This window comes from Tursiops truncatus, chromosome 7, assembly GCF_011762595.2.
Source record: "Tursiops truncatus isolate mTurTru1 chromosome 7, mTurTru1.mat.Y, whole genome shotgun sequence".
NCBI lineage: Eukaryota > Metazoa > Chordata > Mammalia > Artiodactyla > Delphinidae > Tursiops > Tursiops truncatus.
In genome coordinates this window covers 37782513-37802337 of record NC_047040.1, presented here as the reverse complement: position 1 = coordinate 37802337, position 19825 = coordinate 37782513, and the positions used below count along the sequence as shown (strand labels likewise).

At 44.5% G+C, this 19825-nt stretch overlaps 1 protein-coding gene across 8 annotated transcripts in view; it reads right to left on the bottom strand.

The window, feature by feature from the left end:
• Window positions 1-19825, bottom strand: part of ANKRD44 (ankyrin repeat domain 44) — a 317342-nt gene that overhangs the window by 272632 nt on the left and 24885 nt on the right. The window contains exon 1 of one of the 8 annotated variants that reach the window (XM_073807442.1): window positions 9613-9739. The exons of the other annotated variants lie outside the window; for them this stretch is intronic. The gene's annotated coding sequence lies outside the window, so the exon portion shown is untranslated. Of the gene's footprint in view, window positions 1-9612; window positions 9740-19825 lie in introns of those variants that run through there. 8 annotated transcript variants of the gene reach the window in all.

The window sequence follows — 19825 nt, the reverse complement described above, 5'->3', positions numbered from 1 at the left end:
CACAGGGAGATCAGCTCGGTGCTTTGTGACCACCTAGAGGGGTGGGATAGGGAGGGTGGGAGGGTGGGAGACGCAAGAGGGAAGAGATATGGGAACGTAGGTATATGTATAACTGATTCACTTTGTTATAAAGCAGAAACTAACACACCATTGTAAAGCAATTATACTCCAATAAAGATGTTAAAAAATAATGATAATAATAAATAAATAAATAAATATGGTCTTGTCTCTGGTGAAAAAAAAAGACAAAGACTATACAAAGAGAGGAAGAAAAAAAAAAAAAAACTGGACTCATGCTGTGGGTGCCTCAGGAGGTGTAGAAAATAGAGAAGTCAGTAGATGTCTCCAAATCTCAGAGAGCAGCCTGCCTTCATAAAAATGGAGGAGAAAGTGAAAACATGAATCCAGCCCCTAAGAAACAAGCACACCGCTTGCACAGGTTTAGGGTTTAAAATGCAGGTGCCTGAGCTTAAGCAGATTTCGGGACTGGCTTGGAGGCAGCTTCAGTAACTGCAGATTTCTTTACAGTCAAGGTAGTCAGCTTTCTTTTAGGTCACTGTGCAAAGGAAGTCAGTTAGCCAAACATGGGTACCAATGCAGACCCACAGAAAGCTGGATATTTGCCAGTTCAACATGATTCGACAATAGTTTTAAGAAGTATTCTTTTTAAAAAAAAGTTAAAGCCACACAGAATATTTTCACTTGATAAAACTTAGAATCAACACACAATACTAGTCTGCTTTTTACTGATTATTATAAATCTTTAGGAAAAAACCGTCATGACTTTCTTCAGTTCCATTTTCCTACTCTTTTTCTTTTAGTATCTTAAAACACATTTTTTGCACAAATATTTTTTATTGAGGTAAAATATACATAGCATTAACTTTACCAGTTTAAGCATTTTCAAGTGTACAATTCAGCGGCATTAACAACATTGTTATGCAACCATCACCACTATCTCCAGAATTTTTCCATTATCCTATATGGAAACTCTGTACCTATTAAACAACAACTTCCCCCTTGCCTCCTACCCCTACCCCTGGTAAGCACTATTCTACTTTCCATTTCTACAAATTTGACTACCATATAAATGGGATGTTGCAATATTTGTCCTTTTCTGTCTGGCTTATTTCAGTTAGCATAATGTCTTCGAGATTCATCCATGTTGTGGCATGTTTCAGAAATTCATTCCTTTTGAATGCTAACATTCCATTGTATGCATATACACATTTTGTTTATACATTCATCTGTCGATGGACATGTGAGTTGTTTCCATCTTTAGGCTATGTGAATAATACTGCTCTGATCATTGGCATACAACTATCTGTTCAAGTCTCAGCTTTCAATTATTGTGGATATATATGCAGAAGCGGAGTTGTTGGGTCAAATGTCTTCACTGCTGCGTGCAGGCTTTCTCTAGTTGCGGCAAGCAGGGGCTACTCTTCGTTGCGGTGCCCGGGTTTCTCACTGCGGTGGCTTCTCTTGCTGCGGAGCACGGGCTCTAGGCGCACGGGCTTCAGTAGCTGTGGCATGTGGGCTCAGTAGTTGTGGCTCGGGGACCGGGGATCGAACCCGTGTGCCCTGCACTGGCAGGCGGATTCTTAACCACTGTGCCACCAGGGAAGTCCTCAAATGGTAATTCTATGGTCTATTTTTTGAGGAAATGCCATACTGTTTTCCACAGCAGCTGTACCATTTTTACATTCCCACCAGCAATGCACAAGGGCTTTAGTTTCTCTGTGACCTAACCAACACTTACTGTTTTCTGTTTTCTTTTGATAACAGCCATCTTAATGGGTATGAAGTGATATCTCATGGTGGTTTTGAGTTGCATTTCCCCAGTGATTAGTGACCGTTCCAGTTTCTTTTAAATGGTGTTTCAAAATACGTCTTCTTATTTTGTTTCGGTATCTCTTTCTATATGACAGAAATGTAGTCACTGCTCTAAGTAGATAATCATGAAATGCTCTGGGAGCTCTGAAAAACTTCCAACACACTCAAACTAAGAAGTGAAAGTTTCCATTATCTAGGTCTCAACCAGTGCCAAATCCCTGGGGCCTGGACATAAAGGGTACTTCCAAAAATTCCTTCCAGGTTCTTAAAGACGAGGTAAAACAGCCTTAAGCACAGTCCTCCTATATTGCCAATAATGTCTTTGTTGTCAAGGAGATTAACTAGCTAGCTGAGTGAGAGGAAAGCAGGATGGGCCCAGGGCTCTGGGGTCATGAGGCTGGTGCGCTGAGTCAGGTACTCCTACTCCTACCCGAGGCCCTAGTTGATCAGCTCCTGCTCATGCATGCACACACGTGTGTTCATGTGTGCACACGTGCATTCTCTGGCACCCCTCCCAAAGCCACAGCCTAACAACACAACCCAGCAATAGAGTCAACCTCCTCATTATAAAAGTAACTTCGTAAACCTGAGACGCGAAGACAAATTCCGGCACTTAAAAGATCTTGGAATTAAAAGTCCTGCTGTGAGATAACTCCTTGTGAAATTCTCTGCATCTGGGTCGCTCTTTGTCTAGCCCGCCATGACTCTGCAAATCCTATAAATAATCTCTCCTTCCCTTCTTCATCTAAGCTAACCTAACTGTCTTTAGGCTGCCTGAGAAAATTTCCCTGTCACATCTTTTCTCTTCCTTTTTCTTTATTAAACTGTCCTCCAATTCACAGTCTTTAATTCCACGGGCAACATGCATACGCTGCAGACCCCTGTGTGCTAGAGGCTGAGCTTGGTGCTGGTGATACCATGACGCGAGCAGCAAGGGCTCTCCATGGAGGATGTCTGCCTTCTCTGGGTTCCTACTTTACCTAAAATCCTCAAGTATCTCTGGGGGCTTATCACCACTCTTTGTTCACCTATAAACAGAGGGCCACTTATACTATAACTCACTGAAAAATAATGTGGTGCAATAAAAAGGCCATGCAGCCTTATAGGTCCTTGAGCAAAATCAAGCATCTCGGCGGCCTCCCCAGAAAAATGGTAATAATACCTTTCCTGGAAGCAGAGACCTGAACCAAACAGTCTTTTATAAGGAAATTCATCAAAGGCTTTCTTGGTAAGAACAACAACAATCAAAAAGACATAGACAGTCTTTTCTAAAAACTTTCACCCAAAGTCTCTATGCTAAAGAGGAAACTTTGATGACAGCTGATACCCTGTCTCTTCGGTAGTAGCTGTCATTACCGCTGAGTCTCCTGAAGAAGGTTTAAGGTGGAGTGACAAGAAGGGACCCTAGAGACTCTGAAACTTCACGGCCAAACCAAAGACCAGAACAAAGCTGGAGACACAATATATACTACTACTGAGCCAGCAAGAACACTTGCCTCGTATCAAACAAGAGAAAAGGCCTGCTAACTTCTCATAGATGGCCAGAAGAGAGAGCCTGCAAGTCTAGTTCACCCTTACGAGGAAAACAGAATCTGAAGCTCAGATGTCAAAACCACCTTTGCTGTGTGTGATGAAATAAGAGAAAACCCAAGGGCAAAATGCAAACACGCACACCACTAGGAATCTCAACTAAAAATCTGTAACGTATGGTATGTGCCAGGCTTTGCAGTAAGAATTTAGGTATCAGCAACGGCTCACTTCCTACCGACAAGAACAAAATATTCACGTACTTTTATACAAACCAACCTTCCTGACCATACAGTAGTTCCCTCTGATAGAGCATTCTGGGCAGAGAGCAGGAAGCAAAATCCAGACAGGAAGTAGCCAGAAAGAAGAAACGGCAGAGCTTTCTGGCACTATCTTCTTGTAGAAAAAACAAGAAACATCACTCTTATATTTTAATAAAATTATTTTAGAACCCAGACCCTAAAATTACTTATTAATATGGTTATTCACAGGGGGTGGGGGAGTTATAAATGAGTCTGTAATGTTTTGGCTCCATTCCTAGGATTTGCATAATCAAGTCAGCCCTAATTACAGACCACTAACAACTGCAGAATCAAATTCCCATCCCGAATGAAAAATTTTGACCTATTCCCCAGAGGTTGTCCTTTGAAGGCTTTTCTCACTTTGATGCATATGGATTTGCGCTAATGGAAATTCTCTGTGAAAATTCCAACTTGCCAAAATGAGTCCATTCTTTCCACAAAAGAACGTTTAAAGAAAGTATAATGACTTTCAACTTACGAATGACAATACACTCAGAAGGAGAAAGTCTTTCCTTCTACCTGGCACCCATCTCATCCATATAAGATGAATCTCATATTGTCTTCATCATCCCTCCATCGAGAAAGGTAGGAAACACCTGGGGACTTCCTTCACATCTTTTAGAAAATGAGAACCTTATCTTAACTTCTCCCAGACCCCTGAGGGTAAAGAGAAAAATCACCTTTTTATAGTTCAGGAAGTCAAAATCCATGACTCCAGATAACAGGACAAAATACTTAGGATAAAGTTAACAGGTCAGATTTCATAGGTTCTTTAAAAATAAAAATTCATCATAATGTCGATGTAGATTCATCAGTTGTAACAAATGTACCACTCAGTGGGGATGTTGATAATGGGGGTTATGCACGTGTTGGGGGGGCAGGGGGTATGTGGGAAATCTCTGTACCTTCCTCTCAAATTGGCTATGAACCTAAAACTGCTCTTTAAAAAAAAAACTCTCTCTCTCTCTCTACACACACACACACACACACACACACACACACACTCTGCTTTAAAAGAAACTAAACTTTCTCAAATTTGTAGTAGTCATTACCACTTACAGAATGAAAATGATAGTTGGCTCAATGACAAGAAGGGTGAAAGAGTCAGCAGCCAAAAAAAACACTGAGAAAACCCAGTAAGACTCCTGCAGAATTGAGTCCTCATAGAATTGTTCTGTCCTATATCAACCCCTAATCTCCCTCTAGCCAAAAACCCAACTAAGGGCAAACACATCATTAACCCATTCCACACACCAGATAGCTTTTTCTTATTTTAGTCACAGAAATGCAAATGCACTTGCTTAAGTAAAAGCTTTCTTAAAATGAAAGCTTGCGTTGTCTCCTTTTTTTTTTCTTTACTGTCCCTGCCTTGTCTAATAAAAATGATTGAGTGTTTTGTTCTGTGACTCTTTAACTCCTAAGTGTGGGATATCTCACATGCAGAGAGTACTGCAATTGAGACCATTTATGAACAGAGCACATTAAATGTTGCCATGAGAATACCACAAACCAATAGGTATCACTTTTCTTTAACATTTGAAAGAGCACATGATTCCATGATATTAAAAAAAAAAGACAATATTGTACAACACAGGGAATATAGCCAATATTTTATAATAACTATAAATGGAGCATAACCTTCAAAAAAATTGTGAATCTCTATATTGTACGCCTGTAACATTTAATATTGTACATCTACTACACTTAAATTTTAAAAACAAAATAAATGGTTTTTTAATCCTATTTCAACCCTTTGGCTTTATTAGCAGCATAACAGAAGAGTTCTAATCCGAACCACCTATGTTTTCATAAACTGAACTCCAGTAGTGAAAGTATTTTATCACACCCTCCAAGGGCTAAAATTTAAAACATATTTGGCTTGAGGTAATTAAAAATCCATCTAGAATCTATACTCCATAAAGCATATGACATATCCCTGTATAAAAAAAAAAATGAACTTTAGTTAAAAAAAAAAAAGAAGAAGAAAGAAATCAAATGCTCACTCTCCAAGCAAAAAGTCACAAACTGGATGCAGGCCAGGAAAAAGCTGTACATGAAGGCAGCAAAGTGACTGCTCGGGCAGGTGGAACCTATCTGAGGATATGGTGGCTGCCTGGAGACCAACCAGAGGTGACCATCTAAAAAATTTTCCATCAAACACCACCATTTTCAGTTCTTTCTGATTAAGGATCAAAATAAAAGCTGCGGTAGCTGTTTCATTTTGATCATTTAGAAAGCCCCAAGTAACAGCTAAGAGATTTCTATAACATTGCCAGAGGGAAGGGGGGCAAAAGGAAAATTACACTTGAAATTATATCCTTCAGAGATCCAGTTAAGCCACTAATGTACAAGCCATGGGTGAGGAATTCATTTTAGGACTGATTACATGAACGTTAAATCACTCCATTTTTTTTAACCTTTCATATTTAAAATTTGGACTTTTTTACCCCTTATTTTTTTTTTTTTTTACCCCTTATTCTTTACACAACTGAACAATGGTCCCAACCCAGGAACTTGAACTTGGAAGTGGGAAATCTTCCAGTCTGAGCATTGAAGAGTGTCACTAACCCCTGTATAACCTCAGGCAAGTCATTACACCTCTCCATTCTGCCATTTCCCCACCTGCAAAAAAACAAACCACAATTCGTACTTCCTGTTGTGATGAAAAATAACTAGGGTAAGTCAAGCTCCAAAGAGACTTTCAACATGGTATATGACATTCATGCAACCAGTTTTGAAAGTCTTAGAAATAATCTCTTCCATTTAATCTATTTACAACATAGAAAAACTTCCCATATAATCTATTAAAAATAATAAAGGAAAAGGCTTGGCCCTCTCAAGTCATAGAGAATTATTCACTCTGGATAGCCTAGTTTTCTAGATTAATCTCCAAGAGGGGAGAGGGCAGGGATTTTGTATTTTGCTTTGTAATATATCTTCAGCACCTAGAACAGTGTCCAGCACATAATAGGTGCTCATTATATATTAGATGAACAAATGAATAAAAGTTTAGCCCTCATAAATGTGGGAATGCTTTTTATTTTAGCCATTTCAGGTGGAGATTTCCTTAAAATGTGTACTATAGTAGCACCCTCTCCTACTTTCTTTAAAAGATTATAAAGATAGTAATCGCACACTTTGCCGACAGCAGAAGGTCACCGTTATATACATCCTATACTTCAAAGATGTTCTTAGCATGCTTTAAAATACTAAATCACTCCAGCATTTTTTATGCAATTTCTCAGTTATTTTATGCTTTTGTCATTTTTCCTTACTTTCGCTCTCTGTTGGGTTATCATTTCTCCCTATTGTAAACAGCCTAAAATTGGCTGTTTCTGGGTTACTGCACACTTAAAAGGCAATCAACCACAGCAGTATGTCTCAAGTAAAAGCACAAGGCTCTAAGTGAGAGCCTGGGAGTAAAGAATCCTTAGATCTTGCAATATCTAGGTGTGCCTGATCATAAGCTCTGGTTTTCAGACTACTTCCTGACTCTCCACCTTATTTTGGATAGGTAAGAGGCCAGAAAGCCAAGTTCCAAAAAGGGCATTTTAAATGAACTTATGCTACTTCAGTACGACATTTCCAGGGGCTAAGAGGCAATTGTTCCACTAGGCAGGGTATCTGGAAATTATGGCCCCAGATAACTGGTGGTTATCTGAGTAAGCAGCTGGTCTAGGGCTGGAATGGGGGTGTCCAAAACAAAACCCCTGGAGTGCAGGGAAGCCTGTCTGTCAGGAGTGGAAACCCCATTCTCGACACTGGGGTTCTGAGGGAGGAAGTCATTCCAGAAAAGGGAGGAGCTGAGAAAGAGTCATCAGAGTCGGGTGCAAGGTAGACATGACAACTTAGGAACAAAACCAAAGCCCAGGGCTTCCCTGGTGGCGCAGTGGTTAAGAATCTGCCTGCCAATGCAGGGGACACGGGTTCAAGCCCTGGTCCAGGAAGATCCCACATGCCGTGGAGCAACTAAGCCCGTGCGCCACAACTACTGAGCCTGCGCTCTAGAACCTGTGAGCCACAACTACTGAGCCCGCGTGCCACAACTACTGAAGCCCGCGCGCCTAGAGCCCGTGCTCGCAACAAGAGAAGCCACCGCAGTGAGAAGCCCGCGCACCGCAACGAAAAGTAGCCCCCGCTCGCCGCAACTAGAGAAAAGCCCGCACGCAGCAACGAAGACCCAACGCAGCCAAAAATAAAATTAATAAAATAAATAAATTTAGAAAAACAAAACAAAAAAGCCCAATTTTCCAACGTGACACAGCGTCCCCGAGTTCAGCTGAAGCTCCTTAAATCCTCAAAGCCAAATGGGACAGGACCTACAGGTAGGGGTCAAATGTCTCAGGTTGTGGCAAAGCTGAGGAACCCAGCAGATTATGTCAGGAAAACAGGGGCAGGGGGCTGCCAACCACCCCTTTCTCCATGGTCCACAGGCATCACCTTCTCCAGGGCCCCAGGGCAAAGTGCCTCTGTGTTTGATATGCCCAAATGGGTGACCTATAAGAGGGCATTGCCAGTGGGTGATACAGGGGCAGGAAAACCTAAGGCACACCAAAGGGACAACTGGCTAGCCTGGAGGAAGCTACATATGTCTCCCAAACACCTATATTTGTCTCAAACATGCTATATATGTCACTCAAACACTTCTCTACATGCATTACAGTGCAGTCACCTCATTTATTCCCTGAAATAACACAGTTCTCAACATGGCAGTTATGAATGATAAGCCAGAGGCTCTAGGGCCAACTTAGGAAGTCCTTCAAAGCCAGGCTTTAGCATACATACCATGAAAATCTACTGATCTTTTTGAGAAGGGAAGAGCAAAAGTGGAAGTAGGGGTTTGGAAAGATAAATCTGGAGGGACAAGCATTGGAGATGAATTGGAGCAGGGGAAGCAGGAGCAAAGAGATCACATAGGTGACAACAGTTATCCAGGAATAACGTGATGAAAGCTCTGACAATTTTCAACTTTGGGTGAGAAAAGAGAGGGAACTATTGCTTATTTCTGTGAACCAAGCAAAATGCTGGTGTGTTTCACATTCATTATCTCATTCATTCCTCACATTAAGTCTACAAGAGGAGTATATTATTCCCACTTTACAGATGAGGAAATTGAAAACCAGAGAGGTTGAAAAGAACTGCCACACAGCATGGGTGACAGGTGGGATTTATTCCAGAATGATCTGATTCCTAAATCCCACTCGCACCAAGTGATATACAGGAGACATGACAAGGAAGGAAAGAAGGGAGGGAGGGAGGGAGGGAGGAAAGAAGGGAGAAAAATATGGAGGAATGGAGTGAGGAGAGGGGGCTCTATGTCTGTGTGCATCTGTTTCATGTGAATCATCAGCCTGCACTGAGGAAACAGCCTGGACTGAGGCCTTCCTCGCATGCATTGCTTTCAAAGAACAGAGTGAGTCCATCAGACTGAAGCAGCTGATCCACAGGGAACCTCCCTAATGCCAGAGAACTAGCATTTTTAAATGGTATTTTAAATAGGAATGACCTAAAGCTCCCTATGTAACCTGTGGGTTGAATGCCCGGGGTCTTAAATCAGGCCCCATCTTACAGGGTCTTAGATTAGTATCGGTTTGGGAAAGAAATGTGGTTCTTAGATAAAACATCAATAAGAAATGCACATTAGAAAAAAAATCCAACAGTTCCATGAAAAATCATTAAGCTTTGAGGTGCTGTTTATTGATCTGGGTGCTACGTACACAGGTGCGTTCATGGAGATAGACACTTATACGTGTTCTCTTCTATATGTATAGTATGCTTCAATAAAAAGTGTTAAAATTGTCAGAGCAGAGTAATAGTTTATCCTTGCCCTATTCGAATGTAAACTGGCCTTTTATAAGCAATAAAGCAGGGTAAGTTTGAATATGGAGATAGAAGCCATTCAGACTCCTCTCTCCGAATGGAGATCCACTAAGAGAAGCACTCTACTCACAACCAGAAGGCTGTTGCCTTGGAAACAGGAGCTGTAACTACTGCAATCACACCTCGGGAGCAAAGATGGCCAAGATCTATTTCAATTCTTAGATGCCTCGAGGAACCGCAGATGACTGTAACTATGGAAGACGGCCGATCTGTAGTAATGAAGAAGCGCATGCCAGAGTTAGAGAGACTGCAATAAAGAAAGGAAAAAACAGAGAGAGGCGGGGACGGAGGAAGGAGAAGATGAAATTCAAGTGCAGCAAGTAAAGCCCATCTAAGGACTGACTGGCTGCCAGGCTCTGGGATTCATTCATTTCAGTCAATCCGCCCTCTTTACCTTATGGTGACCTCACGGTACTACCTGCCAACCCCATGCCAGATGCAGGAAACGCAAAGCTGTATAAGACTGGCCCTTCTAGGGCTTCCCTGGTGGCGCAGTGGTTGAGAGTCCGTCTGCCAATGCAGGGGACACGGGTTCGTGCCCCAGTCCGGGAGGATCCCACATGCCGCGGAGCGGCTGGGCCCGTGAGCCATGGCCCCTGAGCCTGCGCGTCCGGAGCCTGTGCTCCGCAGCGGGAGAGGCCACACAGTGAGAGGCCTGCGTACCGCAAAAAAAAAAAAAAAAAGACTGGCCCTTCTGCAGGGAAAGGCATGCTCAGAGAAGTGCTCCACTCGAGGTACCAGTGCCTGGAACAAAGCGGGGAACCAACTACCCTCAGCATGAAACGGGTGCTGGAGGCTTCAGAGAGAAAGTGGTATCTTTTTAAAACTAGAATTAAAAGAATATGTGGGAGTTCCCCAGGCTGGGGTCGAGGAGGAGCGTCTCAAGCCAAGGGAATGCAGGTACAAAGGACAGAGGCATGACACAGCCCCATTCTGCTTCTCAACAGGGTGGCTACTGCAGTTCTGGGTGGGACAATTCCCCTTTGAGAGAATGTCCCACACACTGCAGGATATTTGCCATCTCTGACCCTACCCGCTAATCCCAACCGTTACGATAACTAATGTAACGCCCCCTACATTTCTAAAGGTACCAAGGAGTGCGGGTGTGCTACTGCTCGCAGCTGAGAAGCCCAAGAACCTAGGAAAACAGATGCGTGGCTGGAGCAGGGGATGGGATGGGTGGGAGGGTGGGAGCTGAGGGTAAGGCGCAGGTGGGGACCAGAATGAAGGGCCTTGCATCCCTGCCAAGGAGTCAGACTGTCTGCCAGACGTGGAGAAGAGACAACAGATTCAAAGTAGTTACGTAGGAGGCCAAGCCCATAAGACTTGGCAGCTCACGGGCTATGAGGAGGTGGGGAAGAAGGAAGAATGGAAGAATAAAGAATAACCCCCGCAGGTTTAAGCTGGGCCAACTGAGTAAACAGTAGTGGCACTAACCAAAGGGATGACTATAAGAGTCCGAGCAGGGCTGGAGGGGATGGGAAGGCGAGGTGGAAAAGGAGTCTGAGGCACACAAGTGACATCCAGGCGGAAGGTCTAAGAAGTAATAAACAGACGAATGCTGGGGGGAGACATTTGGGCTGGAAGTAAGAGAAACCTTAGCCTTTACTTGCTAAGCCATTCCAAGCCATTCCTCAAGGGGCCCCCAGGAGGAGTGTTCCCCAGGTTGCTAAACAAGCCAGGGAGAGGGGCAACTGCAGGTGAAAAAGCTGAGTGCCTGGAGCCAGGCATAACTACGTGGGCAACACAGCAGAAACCAGGCACAGGCAGGCAGGAGCTAAGGAAGTAGAGCCAGCTGGCCGGGTGGAGGTGAGCAGACTAGAGATGGAATGACTGAATACAGGTGGTTTGGAACCAGCTCCCCGTTGCTGAGTGTCTACAGCCACCCTTACACACGAATCTTGGCACATGTTAGAACGGTGGCTTTCCAACTTATATGCCTGTGACTCACAGTAAGAAAATAATTTGACATCTGAACCCAGGTTAGACACACCACACCAGGGCTGGCTACACGGGCGTGTAAGCTGGGCAGCTGCACAGGGTCCCGCGCTCAGAAGGGCCCCCCTCTTGGTTACGCGCTCTGTTGTTGCCATCTTGAAATCTCCAGTAATTTTTTAACAAAAGGTCCCCCATCTTCATGTTGTACAGGATCCCGCAAATTATGAGGGCAATCTTGACACAAATACCTTTAACCAAAGTTTCATAAAACAGTATCTCCAAACCACATGCGATATAAAATTATATTTTCTATTTTATTTTATTAATGCAGTTTTTTTTCCCCAGACCATTACATTCACAGCCCACTCATGGGTTGCAAATCACAGTTTTAAAATACTCTCTTGGGGTAAGTCAATACTAAAGGTTTGTTTGTTTTGTTTGTGGTGGTGGAAGGGGTGTGCAGATTCTTTTGAAAATTTATATTCTCTTTCCTCCACAAAGAATTTGAGGCAGTATACAGAAAATAGTGAGGGTAGCTGAAGACAAAGGAATGGCTGAAATTAACCAAGGGAAGCAGAGAGTCAGAGAAGGATTCACGAGGAACCAACACTGAGTTGGGAGGTGGGGCATTGAGGAGGAATGGTCAGAAAGGTAAAAGGAAAACTAAGAAAAAATAGGCAAAATCAAGGGAGCCAAAGAGCTTCCAGAAGGGAGTAGTCAATGAGGTCAAGAGCCCCAGAGAATATCAGGCTAAGGTGAGAGCTGCATCCTGAGGCCATTGAGAAGGAACTATATCAGTCCTGGGCCACGTGGGAGAAGCGTGAGTGCAGGATGCCAAGGGACCAGGAAGACAGAAAGCGGAGAAATCAAAGACAGCACACAAAAAGGAGAGATCAAGGAACTTGGAGGAAAAGCAGAACGGGGTAAATGTTTTCTTTTTAAGAATTCTGGGAGATTCAAGGGTGAGTAAAAATCTTCCAAGACCACCAACCATTCTTTCACTTAGAAGCCCTGCTCTCCACCATATTAAACATGTAAAAATATGCCCACCTCCCACATTAAATATACATTACTTTTATCTGCATTACAACTATATATTGAGTTGAGTTGCAAGTGATTAGTTGACGTAAATGTTATGTTTTATAGGCATTTGATTAAACATATATTACCTTTTTAATATTTATTTATTTGGTTGCACCGGGTGTTAGTTGCGGCAGGTGGGCTCCCCAGTTGTGGCATGTGAACTGTTAGTTGCGGCATGCATGGGGGATCTAGGTCCCTGACCAGGGATCCAACCCGGGCACCCTGCACTGGGAGCGTGGAGTCCTATCCACTGCGCCACCAGGGAAGTCCCCAAAAATAGATAACTTTTGATTTTAAAGTTTTCTTTCAGTATTCAAGAGGCTGACATAAACTCTTTTTTTTCCTGATTTCAGACATATTTTTAGGCCTTTGAAAAGCTCACAGGACCAAGGCTCATAATTCCTAAGGATTAACGAAGGCTGGATGTCTCTGGGGCTTAAGGAAAGAAGTCTGGAGAGACTGAAGAAAGATGAAGAGAAAAACAAGTCAGGAAATACAAGAGGGAATGGACTGTGATAGACACAGAGCTGCTACAAAATGGTCAGAAGAGGCCGGATAACCCCATTTTTTTTAATGGCAAAGTCAGTGAATAAGCAATCCAAGGAAGAGAAACAGAGAAGGTCAATGAACGTATAAAAAGCTGCCTGCCCTCCTCAGCACTCAGGGAAACTTCCATTTTTCACATATTGGATTGGCAAAATGTTGCAAGACTAAAGACCCCCCTAGAGCTACGGGGGTTATGGGGAAGCAGGGCCTCCGAGACACTGCTGGGTGGAGTGTGCATTGCTAGAACTTCTGCAGAAGGTCATGGTGGCAGGCTCCAGTAACGGATACCCCCAGGATACGAGTCTAACCTCCTCACATGCACCACTCACTGCAGGTCTGTCTCCCTGGTCCTGTGGTCTTGGCATAAATTACCTCCTGAAAGAGGCCTTTGCTCTAATATGGAATCTTGCTTTATTTTACTCAGAGCCCTTATCTCTGCTATTTCCTACTTTATGAACGGCTTTACCTGTTTATACATAGCTTCCCCACCACCACAATGTAAACGTCTAGAAAGCAGGGAGCACCTCCCTCCCTCCCCCTTCCCCCTACCCTTTCTCTCATTCACCCCCTATTCCCAGCTCTGAGATGCCTGGAGAAGCACTATTTGGACTAACAATTTTCACTGCAGCATTGTTTTAGTAACAAAAACTGGAAACAATCTTGAAAGCCCATCAATAGGGGAAACGGTTGAATAAATCATGACACATCCACACTATGGAATATTATGAAGCTAGATACTGACCTGGGGTGGGAGGGATGTCCATAATATATTGTTTTGTGGATAAAGCAATTTATAAAATATTTAGAATCATACTTTCATTTAAAAGGAAAGGAAAAACCCATGTGGTCACTAGAGTTGCACATGTTTGAATAAGCACAGGGAAAGGTAGGAAAGGAAATGTACACAATGTTAATACTGATAGCCTTAAGGGTATGATGGCATTGGAGGGGACAGGAGATTTCATTGCTAAAGTGAGCTTATATTTTGTAATTTTAAAAAATTAAACTATTTTAAAAGAATTCTGGCCTCAAGAATATTAAACTATCATACTTTGTGTTTATTCCACCTGCTGGGGTTAACAAGGCTGACCACCCTAAGGGTTCACTGGACTTGCCTATGGCCAACCTCGTAGCCTAGTCATCTCCCACTTGATTTGTGAAAAAGCCAAAATTATTCCAACACCCTGTAGCAGAAATGTCTTGCCTTTGATTAAAGACCGTAGTTCCCCCTGGGGGACCTGGAAATAATCTGAAAGTCTTTTCAATGGGCCACTGAGAGTCCAAACCGAAGGTGCCCAGCAAAGAGAGAGGAAGAGAGCAAAGGGTAGAGGACCCGGCCGGCGCACCTAGTGGCCAGAGCTTCCTGTGTGCATGTCAGGTTCCCAAGGCAGCTGCCAGCCACCGATTCTCTACCTGGCTGGAGACTGGGAAGTGATACTGTATCTGGAAGGCCCGAGGCACTCTTTTCAAGAGGCCCTAAATCAAAGGTCCTTGTCTCTGCCAAAAACAACCTATAAGGAAAATCTTATCACAAAACAAGCTCTCCAGCACATCAAGGATTTTTCTAATTAATTCCTTAAGCTGATCAAGTGATAAAGCTAGATATTTAAAAGGACTCAGATATTTCTACCTCACTGTGCTAATCTACCTGTACGCTACTCAACCATGAAAGAAACAGTATGAATGGAAGCGGCTTTAGCAGCTCACCTGTCCCACACAGCATGGGGCACGGCACCTCACATCAACCAAATGAATGGGACTGAATAAATGAAAGAACGGGGCTTCCCTGGTGGCGCAGTGGTTGAGAGTCCGCCTGCCAATGCAGGGGACACGGGTTCGTGCCCTGGTCCGGGAAGATCCCACATGCCGCGGAGCGGCTGGGCCCGTGAGCCATGGCCGCTGAGCCTGCGCATCCAGAGCCTGTGCTCCGCAACGGGAGAGGCCACGACAGTGAGAGGCCCGCGCACCGCGATGAAGAGTGGCCCCCGCTTGCCACAACTAGAGAAAGCCCTCGCACAGAAACGAAGACCCAACACAGCCAAAAATAAATAAATAAATAAATTTATTAAATAAAAAAAAAAATCAAGGTTCCTAGGTTCCAACCCAGACTCACCAGAGTGTTCTCTGGGGCTAGAACCCAGGAATCTGTATTTTTTCAAAGCTCCTCAAGTGATTCTGATGCTCATCCAGGCTTTGTAGCCACAGCTATGGAGGAGAGAGGGGACACCAAGCCATCACCTAGCCTGGAGGTGTAACCATAACATTAGGCACTTAATCGGCAAATGTGTACTAACAAAGTGCTATGGGAATTCAAGAAAGGGAGATGCTAGCCTGGGGGAGGTGTCTTGAAGAGGGCACACTGGCGTGGGGATCTGAAAAACAGTGATCCCAGGAGCCTCATCTCTGGGGAGCATCACTGCAGGAGACCTTTACATAAAATGACCTCTGTCAATACTCATGGCTACCCTCTGGGTAAATCTCATTCCTGTCCAGGTCCTTCAGAAGAAGATACTGAGGCCCAGGGAAGTCAGGTAACGTAAGGTTTCAAACTCAGCTCTTGCAGCCCCAGAGGACAGGGCTTAACCATCCAGCTAACACTTGGGACCTGGCCCAGGGGAAAGGAGGTGGGTTTGGGGGAGGGCCCAAGGATTTTCAAGAAGGATGATTTCTATTCAAAAGCTGCTTTTCCGTCTTGCTATCTGCCTTGTCACCAACATTCAGGATGGCAAAAGGATATCACCGTGATGAGGGATTCTGAACACGTATCATTCACATAAGGCTGGAAACACTCTAGGAGAACAGGCATTCAGCAGTCACCACGCTAATGAGCCATGAAGCACAGAAAAGTAACTTGATTGAGGCAACAGCAAAATGGGAGGAGGCTCAGAATGAGAAGCTCTCTGGTTGCTTCCCTGATCTAGCAACAGCACAAAGCAGCTTCCGCTTAATCAATTCCCACCTAACCAGGGGGCCGTCGTGGCCCCGTCTCCCAGAGCTGCGAATCGGCCTAATAGTGAGTGACTGCAGCAATCAGCAGGGCACTGGTGGGAAGGGCGGGGGTGGAAACATGCTCGGAGGAAAAGCGATTGGCTAGTGCTAAGGGGTTAAGTGGTTTTTAACTATCGCTGTTAAATTGCAAGTGCTAAGCTTCCCCATTCTAACGCAGAAACTGTCAACAATGAATAGAAATGAAGATGAAATGCATCCGGTTGTTCTTATTCTTACATCCTAGGTGTGCATCCAGGTAGATACAAAACTTACTTTTTAACACTTCACAGGGAAAGATCAAGGCTCTTCGTAAGCCAAGCCAAACGTTTCTCAAACTCAGACACTGGGAAGTTCGCATGCGTTTAGAATCACTTAGGGAGCTTGTGAAAACACAGATGGCTGGCCCACCCCCAGAGTTTCCCACTGGGTAGATCCTAGGTAGGGCCCTAAAATTTACCGTTCTTAACAATTTGCAGGGGGTGCTGTTTCTGCTGATCTGGGGACCACACTGTGAGAACCACTGCTCAGAATGCCTCAGGAGCCATTTGGAAGAGGGGGTGGGAGAACGAAGGAGCAGCTGAAGGGCGGAGAGGGAGCGAGGTGATCTCAGCAAGCGACCGAGGGTACCCTTAATAACACAGGGAAGCTTCCATGTACTCTTTAAACCAATGATTTGTCATTTCGTTTAAGAATAAAGAGGCTATAACTATAAGCAATAGCATAACGGCTGCCACATGTCTGTGGAGAATGAGGACGAAATGGCAAGGAAAACAGTGGAGGCCTGCACTTTTCACAGATGTGAAAAGAGATTGGCTAATCAAAGGGGAAGTCAGAATACGTCACCAGGGACAAGAGGTCCCAGATCCAAGATAGCTGAGTGGCTACTTCTCTGTCTACAGGACTCTAAGGAAAATTCACTGGTTCTACATTGCTCCTTCCCAGTGTCGACCTATGTTCCCACTATGGCTGATAACCCTGGGTCCCCAGTTGGAAGAGGACCAGGCTTCTGCAATGAATGAAATCTTGGTCTGACCGAGATTCAGCACCCATTGGCAAAATCAAACTTCAGGTTCTTTTGGATCAGCCTTCACCAACCTGGCAGAGGCGATGCAGGTGGGGCAGGACCAATTATTCCACGTATCACCATGGGCAATGAGGATTTCTCCTGCTGAGCTGGTGCAAGACTAACACCAATGTACCACACCCCATTCCCACAGCTCCCCAACTTCCAGGTGCACTGTCTGGAGACCAAATGCTTCTGGAAAGCACTACTTTGCGGCCCCAGCTTATATTAACCAAAAGACCAAAGGCTCTCTGCCCATCAGCTCTTCCCCTCCATCCTCTTCCCTTCCCTCAGGAAGGGCATGTGGGTCAGCAGCAAGCAAGTGCCTCAAATCTGCGAGGCAGAGACCCTTGGCCTTGGAAACATTCGGAGCAGAAACAGGTGGTGTGCTCTGGAGCCAACATTCAAGAGAACGAATGTACCTCCTCCACAACTCTAAGAATCCCTCCACATGGAATTCTCATTTGCATTGCATGCAGTCAGCGGTTCTCCAGTTCTTCCACATCCCTTCAAAGACTAGGCTCTCATATTGTGTGTCGTGAGTAGATCAGGCTAAGAGGGATTTTTTCTTACGGTTTCAGGCTGGATAATATTTCATGACTGCAGGGCTGTGCTTAGCAGTGATGTATTTAAGAGTCGATTGCATATCCATCATTCAGCCCACACTTCAAGGACTGATATTGCCTCCTTGGATTTATGAGAAGCTGGTAATAAAAACATTTCCCTCTCCTAACAAGATCATGAGGGTCAGTTCCTGATACAATGCCAGGGGGCCCACCTGCATACAATAAAAATGCATTTCTAACTGAGCGATAGCTCAAGAAACACACAGTCAAGGCAGTAAATAAGTCCTTGGTGCTCTACATCGTGGTTAGATTATTTGTCCTAAAACACTACTTTGCACACATCACAGCCCTGATCAAGTCTTCCACGGCTCCCCATGGAACCCAAACTCCTCAGCGTTTTTTCTGGGGCGCTGCCCATTCTCTCCAATCCATCTCCCACAGTCACCAGTGCAAACGCTTGGCTTCAGTCAACTGATGTCATTGCTCCTGAAAACCCAGCACAGAGCTTCCTTTTTCCTCTTGCTTTGCTGACCTCTGTCCCAAATGCCCCCTTCCTCCTTCTTCCCAGTTTGTCAGGCTCCTACCATGAGGCATGTAAAAACCAGCCCAACACTCATATCCTCCACAAAACTGCATTTCAGGAAATGTCCTGCCCTGGATCTCTCTCTCTCCCTGAGTTACCATGACAGTAATCAGCTGGCATTGTACGTGCTGTGCATCGTGGGTTTCTTATTCCCTTATCCCGGAACCCGCCCCAGGTGGACGGTGCAGCTCCTGGGCACAGCTTCCCGCACCGACTTCCCCAGCAACACCTGCTCCCCTCACACAGCGGATGCTCACGAGAGGTCTGCTGCCCTCACTTTTCAGCAATCACCACTATCTGGGTCCTCCCTGGGGCTTACGGTTTATGAGATACTTCTGTCTGTAAATCATCTTACTTCTCTTCCTCGCTGTCCCATCACTGCCCTCTCTTTCGGCCCAAGCATGTGACAGGACTGCCGATTCACTCTGTCCTTAGGGCTGTCAAATAGCTTAATGAGTGTTTAACGAAAGAATCCTAAGAGGCGACTGCCAGGTCGGAAAATCACCCTGGGTCCCACAGGGCCATGTTCGGTCTGCAGACACGAAACAGGCAACACAAGGAAGAGATTAGCATAAAGGAAAAGTAGGCTATGGCTCCTCTCCACCTCCGTCAGCAATCCCTCTAAGTAACAAAAAAGAAAGCAAGCATCTGGACAGTACCTGGGCAAACACTGCTGAGATGGGAAAACTGTACGTGAAACGAAAGCACAAAGGCTTTGTAAGGGGCAGATTTAGCTCCCCGCCTCCAATCACCAAAACTCAAGAAGAAAACTAGCAGTTTTCACTCAGCACATCTGTTTTCAGTTACCTGTGCCTGAACCACAAACTTAACAGAAATGGGGAGATCTCGAGCTGACTCCACCGTTTCAGGTCTGTAGGGGCGGACTGTGGAGGCTTTGAGCAACAGCTAGACAACATCCATGGTCCTCACTGAAGACAGTGTGGTGGACCAGGAACTGTGCTGTTGATTTGATTGCTGAAAAGGTAACAGCTGCCCAGGGGTATAGCGGCATCACTTGAGAAACACAGCTACCCATGTTAGTCAATCACTAATTAAGAGATTAATCTTACCAATTAACAGTCACATGTTACCAATCCATACCCAACATACTTAGCCTTTCTTTCTCCATTACAGTAATCCCCCTACCTGCTGTTTCGGTTACCCAAGGTCAACAGCAGTCGGAAGACATTATAATGGAAAATTCCAGAAATAGACAATATGTAAGTTTTGAATTTTACATTGAGCGCCATTCTGAGTAGTGCAGTGAAATCTAGCACCATCCGGCTCTGTCCTGCCTGGACATGAATCATCCCTTTGTCTACGTATCCTTCCAGCTAGTCACTTAGTAGGCATCTGGGTTATCAACTGTCACAGTATCGCAGTGCTTGTGTTCAAGTAACCCTTATTTTACTTAATGATGGCCCCAGAGCAAAGAGTAGTGATGCTGGCAATTCAGATATTCTCTTATTGTGCCTAATTTATAAAATAAACTTTATCATAGGTATGTATGTATAGG